At 37.0% G+C, this 11155-nt stretch overlaps 1 protein-coding gene across 3 annotated transcripts in view; it reads right to left on the bottom strand.

The window, feature by feature from the left end:
• The window catches only part of LOC129173420 (oxysterol-binding protein-related protein 10), a 70962-nt gene that overhangs the window by 54521 nt on the left and 5286 nt on the right, over positions 1 to 11155 (bottom strand). For all 3 annotated transcript variants that reach the window (XM_054764320.1, XM_054764321.1, XM_054764319.1), the window contains one exon: positions 5677 to 5756. The gene's annotated coding sequence lies outside the window, so the exon portion shown is untranslated. The remainder of the gene's footprint in view (positions 1 to 5676; positions 5757 to 11155) is intronic.

The following is an 11155-nucleotide window of genomic DNA, read 5'->3' on the forward strand; positions in this document are numbered from 1 at the left end:
CTTCTATATATGTTTTTTAACATTCTTAGAGCCCTTTACACATTAAATAACACCCCTATAGTCACCTTTACACTCCCATTACCCAATATAGTTGACATAATATATGTGTAAGACATAAATAAGACATAATAATTTTTTTACTTCCTGTTCTGGACAGTACAGTACTTCCTGCAGTGGCTATGCATCATCAGTGTAACATTACTGACACCTAGTGAGCATTGTAGAATACTACATATCACATTATGTATGAATGTGTTTTCTAAATGACTTATATTTCTACTTTACTTAATGTAGACATTTTTATGCTTGAAGACACAAAATTTGAAGCACAAAGAGGCGAGGGATTACTGTGCTACCAGTGATAACAAATAAGTATGATTTTGTATATAGTTTTGCATATAATTGTACATAGGTAGTACAGTTATTGTATAGTACAAATGTAGCTTATATAGCGTTAGAGAATTGCTTGATGTTGTTGTATTCATAATTGATTACTATTATTACTATTTATTCACTTATTCGCTGCATTTTTATTTTGTGGTAAGGTTATTTATATTGACATGCATTGCACGGTGGTACGGAGGTGGGGTTCACCTTTGTTGATCGCTTGTATTTAATTACCGAATAAATGCATGATGCAAGAAACACTTAAATACGCACCATTACTTGCTAAATATAGCGACCATGTCGCTTAATTGTCAACATGGCTCTCTTCAATGTATGAGGTGTGTTATAAAACAGGACCAGTGACCAAAGGCAATGAGCGTCAATAGAACGGCGGTCATTAAAGGTGTGGACAAGTCCGAACAGCTACGTGGGTTGATCTGACAAATCTTTAAGTAAAGTTGATCAAATGTAGAATTACTAAACATCATCAAGTAGAAAGCAGCTGTACATATGATAAGTTTATATATTTAAAGAAAAAAAATCAACTATTTCAACTTTTTCTCATTATATTTCCTATTTGTACACTTTTGTTTTTTTAGTTTTCTTAATGATTTTGGGTCACAGAATTAACAAAGTCGATATACACACTTGATCAAAATTTTAAGACCAGTTGAATTGCAAGAATTTATATTGTGCACTGTTGGATCTTAAGGAGGTTCTAAGTAGAGCTTCAAAATCGATATTGCAAACAAGCTTTAAAGTCAAATGGAGGGTTCACCAGATGAGCAAAAGTTTAAAACCACAGCCTTTAAAAGCCAAAATCTTGTGGTTTCAGTGTCATTTTCTGTCAGGTAGTCACACTGTTATGATCTATTTGCATACAAAGGCAAAAAAGCTTTCTCTCTTTGAACACGGACGGATTGTTGAGCTGCATAAGCAAGGCCTCTCACAGCGCGCCATTGCTGCTGAGGTTGGACGCAGTAAGACAGCCATTTGAAACTTCTGCAAAGATCCTGAGGGTTATGGAACAAACATGTCACGTGGTAGACCCAAATAAATGTTACCGGCCCTGAGCCGGAGGATCTGATTGGCAGTCTGTCAAGAGATGGGAAGCCCTCGTCTCCTTCGACACTACAAAATTGCACCTTTGGAATTTGCACGAGAGGATCAAACATGGGACACTGAAAGGTGAGAGAAAGTTTTATTCTCTGATGAGAAAAAAATGCAACCTTAACGGTCTGGATGGCTTCCATCCATCCATTCCTATGAGGTGGCGGACCTCATAGCTTGGTGTCGTGATAACAATCTCCTTCTCAATACAGATAAGACTAAAGAGATGATCATTGACCCAAGAACAAGGGAAAAGGAGCCGCATAGACCCCTGTTTATTGATGAGACTGAGGTGGAGAGGGTGAAAACCTTCAAGTTCCTTTGCACACACATCAGCGAGGACCTCACCTGGTCTCACAACACCCAACAAATTCTGAAGAAGTCCCAAAGGAGACTGTACTTCCTGAGAAGACTGAGGAAATTTGGCATGTCCACCACAATCCTGAGTTGCTTCTACAGATGCACTATCGAAAGTGTCCTTACCGCCTCCATCACTGTTTGGTACGGTAACTGTACAACACGTGATAGGAAGGCACTCCAGCGGGTGATCAAGACCTCACAGAACATTGTTGGGGCAGCCCTCCCCTCACTGCAAGACATTTATAAATCTAGAGTCCTACGCAGAACACACAACCTCATCAAGGACAGCACACATCCACAACACTCATTATTCACACTCCTACCGTCAGGCAGACGCTACAGGAGTTTGAAGTCCAGGACCACAAGGCTGGCAAACAGCTTTTACCCACAGGCCATCAGGCTTCTCAACGAAGCACTCGCACACGCCGCACGCAACACACGCACACACTCATAGCACTTTATTTATTTATTTATTTGTTTATTTGTTTGTTTGTATTATTTGCTTGTATTAATGTCTCTTCTGTTGTTGTTGCTTAATTTATTGGTATATATGTTTATGTGTTTATGTTTCTTATGTTCTTATTCTTTCTTGTGTTTCCTTTCTTTTCTTGGGAGTATGAACAGAATAAGTTTTTCATTGCATGGTATAACTGCTGTTTTACCATGCACATGACAATAAAACTCTTGAATCTTGAATCTGGCATGACAAGGAGATCCCACCTGAGGTGTTTCCCACACAGCACAGTGGAGGGGGTCCATCACGATCCTTCAATGGAACAATGGAGTGTTTGTGAAGGTTGTGAAGGGGCATCAAATGGCAGCTGGCTATGTGGAGATGTTGCAGGGGGCATCCCTCATGACTGAAGGCCCTTGTCTGCGTGGTAATGACTGGCTTTTTCAACAGGACAATGTTGCAGTTCACAATGCCTGCCTGACAAAGGTCTTCTTCCAGAGCAGTGGTTTCCAAACTTTTGACAGTTGTGTATCCCTTCAGACATTTAACCTGACGCCATGTACCCACTACTCCTGCACACTTAAAAAACATACACCATTTTATCTTAATTAACTTGAAATATTGAACATGATTTGTTAATTAATGTAGCAGTAATTCCGGGTCAAAAATGTGTATTTTGCATGGCCACATTTTGATAAAGGTTCACATGAGCACTGATAAATAGATAAGTAATCATACCACATATCGTTTATTCCTTCCGTTTGAATGGGTTGAATTTGAGCTTCACTTTTTTCGTCCACTCACGATGACTATGGCTTAAGTCTGCATATTCATTTAATACCATATTGAAGGGGGAAGTTTAACAATCATGATAAAGCAGTCTCCGAAGCACAAAAATTCAACCAACAATAAAGCCTAATATCCCCACTCACAGTGACAGGTTTTCACCGCTGCGCCTTGCGGGGATTGGAACACCAATATTAAAGGAAATCTTCAAGATTAAACACTCTCACTGCATAAAACAATCATAAAACGTACTTATTTGTTCATATGATGCACACAAAGCTATGAACGACTTCATGCTGTGTCTCCTTTCTGCTCTGTTCTCTTACACTTTTGATCAGCTGATGAAATACTGTTTATAGGTTTATAGGTTGTTTGCAATAAATTGCGTCCTCAAAAATGTTTTGTCTCACTCCCATTTCTTCTTTTTGCATTATGAAGCTCGACTTAGAGCCTCCTTGAGATTGAACAGTGCAAAATGTAAATTCTTGCAATTTTTCAACTGGCCTTAAAGTTTTGATCAGGAGTGTATGTACACTACCCACAAAAAAATTGGGGCTATTCGGCTCATGCCATAAATATTTGGATCGATCCGCCCACCCCTTACGAACCACTAGGTCACGGCGTGTGGCCCAAAATGAAAGATAAATATTTATTGCACTTATAAGCACGACACTTCAACACAAAAAAGACAAACAACTGGGACTAAACAACAATGATTTTAAGGAATACTGTACCAGACAAAAAGCAGTGCAGGCTCTTGCCAGAGACAGTGACTGCATGGAGCAATCGACGGCTTGCCGCTATGAATCTCTGCAGAACACTTAACTAGGCTTAGATAGATTCCCGCTGCTTGTCTGCTGAGGCAGCCTCAAAGCTTCAATCAATATAAGTGAGTAAAAAAAAAAAAAAAAATCCCGAAGCAACAGAAAGAGAAATAGAGTTTGTTAAAAGCCTGCGGGGAGATTCAAGATGGGGTCATCTGCATTCCACGAGCAAACCATTTACACTCACCCTTTAAGATTAACTTTCAATTCCGAGTGTGTATAAATAAGACATACCGGTATCAAGTCATCAAAGTCAGTAAGTGCAGTTTGAATCCGCTAGAACCATTATCTTCTGCCAACACTGGAGCATCGCCTGATCATTAGCAGTAATATTGTGTCTGCTTCATCACCTCCTCAAATGTGTTAGCTTGAAACAGTATGCACTATCACCATTATGAAAGCGCTGTACAGTAATCCCTCGTTTATCGTGGTTAATTGGTTCCAGACCTGACCGTGATAAGTGAATTTCTGCGAAGTAGGATTCCTTATTTATAAAGGGAATATTTTCGTAGATATTGCATAGAAAACCTGTTTACCACCTTCTAAATATGGTTTTAACATTATTTGAGCCCTCTAGACATGAAATAACACCCCTATAGTCACTTTTACACTTGTATTACGCAATATAGTAGACATAATCAGAGAAAATTAGACATTTAAGACATAAATAAGACTCGTGCTCGTGTGTGGTGCTGTAAATGAGTTTGGTGCTAGGGGAGCTGAGTGGACAGGAAGTGACGCAAGGGGTTCAGAGTTGAGTTTTAGCTTGGCGTGGGTTACGGCCGCAACAGTAGCTCGTGTTAAGGATTATTGTGCCTGTTGTAGGAGATTATTCAAACCTGCAATAAAAGCCTGTTGTTCCACGGGATCAAGTCTGGTGCTTGTGTGTCATTACTGTGACATTACTGACACCTAGTAACCAGTTTAGAATACTACATATCATCACAATGTCTTTCAATGCGTCTTTTGAATGCCATTATTATGCTTGAAATTGCTTCATTTAGGCGAAAGAATAGGCTAATAATAGGCCGAATTCAACCACAAATCAGCATGATTTATTCATTAATATATTTTTGAAACATTGAGAGTGAAGCCACGAAATACGAAGCCCGAAGTCACGAGGGACTACTGTAATAATAAACAGATAGCTTATTAAATAATGAAACCATAAATACAGGAGTAAATAGTGACAAAAACATTGTATAATGAACAAATGAACAGAATATATAATTCTATCTTTTATATATTATACCTTTTAAAAAAAACACGATTGCACTGTTGTGTTTGCACACGCCCATATTAGGATAATGCGTTCCTTACTTAATCTGTTGCATTATTTTTCTCCCTCATATTGATATGCTAAATAAACACTCAAAAAAATATAAAACGCGACACTTTTGTTTTTGCTTCCGTTTTTTATGAGATGAACTCAAAGATCTGAAACCTTTTCCACATACACAATATCACCATTTCTGTCAAATGTTGTTGACAAACCTGTCTAAATCTGTGATAGCGAGCGCTTCTCTTTCGCTGAGATAATCCATCCCACCTCCCACCTAAAAGTCTTAGATCTTTGAGTTCATCTCATAAAAAATAGGAGCAAAAACAAAAATGTTGCGTTTACATTTTTGTTGAGTGTACTTACTGTTCAGATGCCTGGAATTTAATTTTCCCTGAGCTCTTGTTGCGGGGAAAAAAAGGTTGCATATTATGCAGTAGCATGTTGTTGTTTGCTTTATGCATGATTTAGCTTACTTCAAAATGTAGCAGATCGATGAAGTTCCGTTGAGGCAACATTCACTTCATCTGGTGCTCCCCTTCTGTTCTTGATCGCCCTGTCATAATACCGGCGTTAAATTCAAATACCAGTCACAATCACATAATTCACATGTGTGCTTTGCTCCATTACATCCATTCAACACTTCAGCTGAGATATGATCTGCTCTTTCTTTTTGTTCTTCTTGAGAGCTGACATATTTTCTTTGAACCCGACACTTACTTGGTGAAGCAACGTGTTTTCCTCTATCTGTGTTTCTCATCTAATGCGTCCTTCATGAATGAACGTGGTGACAGAAGCCAAAACACAGCTGTGTTTTTGCAGAAGCCTACATTAAGAACAGCCAATAGAACTGCTTAATAGACTATAAGGTGGTATCGACCTCGTTTTCTGACAAGGTCAGCAGAGAGAGAGTGTGTAGGGGATGCTTTGCTCAGTGCGAGGCTTAAAGAAGACGGCATGAATATTCATTGAGTTGCTACAGAGAAAAGACTACTGAGCTGCAAATTTAAAGGTCAAATCATCACTATTACAGTTTCCAAATATAACACAGATATGCGGAATTTTACTATTTACAAACTGTACTATCTACATGACCTCCATATCTTTCCATCACGCTACTTCTAAGAATATAACGTAAGGGTAGAGTCGGCTGGCCCATTAAGCATGTTAACCGAATGCTAACTTCGGTTACCGTTTGCCCGGCACGCCAAAATGTTGCCTTGGCCTATGGTGCATGCCTTGTTTTGTTATTAATACATTGTGTGAGTCCATTTGTGTTCTTCATTTATTTTTATCACAAAACGTTCTTTTTATGAGCCTATTAGCTTGCTAATACATGGAAACTGGAACCGGAAGTCAGCTCCATCACATGTCTACGATGTCATCAGTGGTTGTCTCTGTAGTTCTTCACTAACTAACATAGTTGCGTCACAAGTCTAAAAAATGTTGCCACAAAACACATTTTTAGGGCCAGAGCACCGAGAGATAGGAGTGTAAAACTGCTATGTTTATTATTATTATTAATAGCGTGACTTTCCTCACATTTTTGAGGGCCTTAACATGCACAAAAACTCACCAATCTTTTAGAGTGTTTCAGGCCGGAAAAAATATTTCATATTTTGGGGGTTTTGAACACGAACCCCCTAAACTCACTCAGTCGCGCCCCCTTTTAATTAGCCACAGCCAACATTTTCACAGATCTTCACAAAATTTGGTGGAGAAGTCTGTCATGAAAACAGAAAAAAGTCTCAAGAACCCATGTTCCAAAACAAACAGAAAGTCAGTCACTTTTTATCTGAAGCGGCCTCTTTGGGCAAAAAAACAGGGGTCATATTTTGACGAATTGGTCTTAGGGACTTTGACCAAATGAGCCCAAATAAAAATGATACTGGACAGTTGGGCAATGAGATATTGTGAAGCAATTTAGCCTGCACCAGAGGATGTGGGCGGGGCATGGCGGCAAACTTTGATGGTCAACATGATCATTCGCCACAAAACTGTAAACGTTCATAACTTGGCTGCGCAAGGTCAGATCTTCATCATAATTTCTTTGTTCGATGTGATGAAGGCGACACCTTGAAGCTATGCGTGGTCACTTCCTGAATTCGTCTCAGCGCCACACAATGGTGACAGGAAATTACAATTTTAAACAAATAAACAAGTTTCCTTCTAACTGGGGATACTGGTGTTGAGTCTCACGTGCCCACCAACTCTTGTGTGGGGGTGCAAGGGCCCGTTCAACGCTGCTTGCAGCTTTAATTATAGTTTTACAATTAGTTTTACATGCATAAAACAATTCTAAATGCATGTAAATGACACACGAAAGGGATACATGAACATTTAATGTTACTTTTACCTTCACTGAAGACGTGATGACAAAGACATGCTATGGCAACGAGAGCAACACAGCAACACTACCTTTGTGTTTTGCTATGAGTTATTTCTTGAATTCAATAGTGTTTCTCATCTTCTTTGTAAAAAAGCACTTGCAACTTTCTTTGGCTCCATTTTGTTAACATTTTGGTCTTTCTGGAACGGATTAATTGGATTTACATGATTTCTTATGAGAAAAATTGATTCAGGTAGCATCCGTTTCGGTCAGAGTCAGGATTAATGACGCTAACCAAGGTTCCGCTGTATTGTATAATAATTCATTTTAAATGGGGTTTGACAACAAAAAAATAAGAACTCCAATTTTCTGTCAAAATTGACGCAACATACACATTTAGCATTTTTGTATTTTTAAAAATTATTTTACTATTTTCTATTATTTTTATGTAATACAAAATAAATTATAAGGCCATTGAAAATTTTAAAAGTAATAAAAAAAATTAAAAAAATGTATATATATATATATAAGGAACACTTGGAAAACACATCAGACCCCAAAAATGAAAGTGAAAAAATGATGCAGCAGACTGGTCCATTTTGCCAAAATGTCATTGTAGCAACTCAAAATGATTCTCAGTAGTTTGTGTGGCCCCCACGTGCTTGTACGCATGCCTGACAACGTCGGGGCATGCTCCTATTGAGACTACGGATGGTGTCCTGGGGGATCAGATCCACGTGTGTAATTGCCCTCCATCTCTTCATCTGTAATTGATGAACGATAAGGTCATTTTAAGCATTACATTGAATGAACTTTCCTTTAGAGTCTGATTAGAACCAAAGGAGTGGAAAAATGATTGAAAATGATGACAGATTCTGCAAAATACTCGCATCAGCTCAATTATGGCACGACAGAACAAGGACAGGAAGAGCCCAATTAGTTCTCCAAACTTGACACTCACAAGAGGTACCGGCTTGGATCTCCAACTGAGAGCAGAACAGCTTCATTTAAAAGTTATTATTCTGCAACCAGACAGTTCATAAAATGTCATGACTGAACCATCTTATCAGCCTAAAACAAAGCTGTCATGTGCAAAAGCTGTCATGAGGGGTAAAAATAATGTCTTCCTCATATACAACACCAACGTGGTTCGCAATGAAAACAAGATAACACACCTGCTATGACGCAAAACACTGCGATGCCACATTAAGTTCGCTTTTGCTGCTGTTTTGTATAATCGCATAAATTGTCCTAACCTTTAGAGATGGTGTGGAACAAGAGGCGACATGACAACAATAATTAGATGAGACATTATTGACCTTACCATTTTTTGTCCCAATTGTACAAAGGGTATGCCTTTGGGGACTGTCCTGGTTGCGTCCCACTTGCATCATGACGTCATTAAAAGACCAAAAATAATCTACAAAAGTAGAATATGCTCTCCATTTGTTTAACATTATGTCTTTATGACCTTTCTAACTGATGGCAAATCATGTTGCAAGAATAACCTACATAGTATTTTTAAAGCAATGCTTTTGAGACATTTTCCCATCAACGAAAACAAACTGTCCAACTTAGGTTTTCATATGGTTTGATGACCGATGAAAATTTTCGCTACAATTTTGCATCGTTTTTCGTGTAGTATTGCACACAACAAACTACTCCGTTTGACCTGTACTGTCAAGTGTCCAAACAAAGCACCGCACGTGTTGCTGGATCACTGTCCGTGCATTTTTTATTGAGTGTGACTGCTAAACAACCCACCACGGGGCCAAAGAAAGTTCCAATTTGATAAAGAAGGTGAGAAACAATTGAATGAGGATATACGGGAAGTAAAACTATAATTAAAACTATAATTTTTCTCTAAAAAAATTTTGTGTTCGTATTGTTGGGTATCTGGAATAGATTAATTGGATTTACATTATTTCCTATGGGAAAAATTGCCTCGGTTTTTGTACCTTTCGGTTTTCGTCTGACTTTTTGGAATTAATCAATAACAAAAACCGAGGTTCAACTGTATTTACATTAATTGTAAGAAAAAAAATGCCATGAAATCATCATTGCTGAGAATGATAGGAATAGATGGATCAATAGCATGATGACACTTGAGAAATTTGTGCTTTTTATTTTTTTCAATTAAAGATGAGTCATAGGTAACCCTGATATAACCGGGGGCTTTCTGTAGATATTTTGTATTTTCTATTATTATTAATTTATTAAACTTTTTTTTATAAAACAAAAAAATAATAATACAAATTTAAATATACATATTTGGCTCCATCCATCCATCCGTTTTCTATGCCGCTTATCCTCATTGGGGTCGCGGGGGTATGCTGGAGCCTATCCCAGCTGACTTCGGGCAACAGGCGGAGTACACCCTGGACTGCTCGTGATTATTGGCTCATTTTGTTTGTTTATTTATTTATTTTATTATATGATTATTAACCTTTCAGTCTTTAAATTAAACTGTGCCCATCCATCAACACATTAAGATAATAAATTATATGGATGGGATAATTTTATGCACCAATTATCAGGCCTTATATTCCAAAATGTCTCCATGTTCTGCTCCTAATAAGAAGGATCATCTTGGTCCCCTCCAGACACTCATCTGTGCTCACTGTAAATGTAATCAAGGAGCGAAATGGGAATCATGTGAGTATTTTTGATACGTCTCTACTGTGGTTTGATAAAAATGGTCCTTTACAGTAGCTAATTAGTATCCTGATGGAGTTAGGGTCCATTTCTGCCGTTGAAGCAGTCTGAAATAAGTGAAGTCATGCTTTTGTCTAAACTGACTCTTTCCACTCATACTCAAGGACATTAGCATTGATTGTTTTCTGCTCCATTGATTACAGAGTAGAGGAGAAAGTACAATGTGCTGCAATTGCAGATGGTTGGACTGGCTCTCCCTTAATATTAAAAGAATAACATTCACCAATATAAATATTTTTGGTGCACATAACGTGTATTAAGCGTTTACAGAATAATTGCTCATAAGCATTCACACAAAAAGCAAATAGATGCGTTGACAACAATCATACAATATCCGAACAAAGGATCATTTTTGTAGGAGCCACGAACAAACTATACTTCCATTAAAATAACATAAAATGTCAAGATCAGTTCTGTATTAGTTTTATCTATATACATGAGATATCTATATCTATATTCCATGAGATATGTCTGTAAAATATTTTTTTAAGAAGTGTCAAATGCAGTTGTAGTACAATTATTTAATTTTATACTTCAGATACAAAAATTATGTAAAAACACAAGTAACATATATTGAAGCTAATTTAACATATAAATATATACATAAATTATTTACAATAATATTATAAAAACATAAATAACATATTATATTAAATACATTTAATATAATAATAATATTTTTGTTTTTATATTGCATTGTATATAATGTATTAGTTAAATTAAATAACTGCAATTTATTTATGTACTTTATTTATGAATTAAATATATATAATATATATAAATACAAAATTTTATACAATACAAAAACAAAAATAACATATATTATATTAAAGTAAATCTAATATAAAGTGAAAGTTATTTTAATATATTTTATTTATGTTTTTATATTATTATTGTATATAATTCATGTA

The sequence above is a fragment of the Dunckerocampus dactyliophorus genome, chromosome 20, assembly GCF_027744805.1.
Source record: "Dunckerocampus dactyliophorus isolate RoL2022-P2 chromosome 20, RoL_Ddac_1.1, whole genome shotgun sequence".
Lineage (NCBI taxonomy): Eukaryota > Metazoa > Chordata > Actinopteri > Syngnathiformes > Syngnathidae > Dunckerocampus > Dunckerocampus dactyliophorus.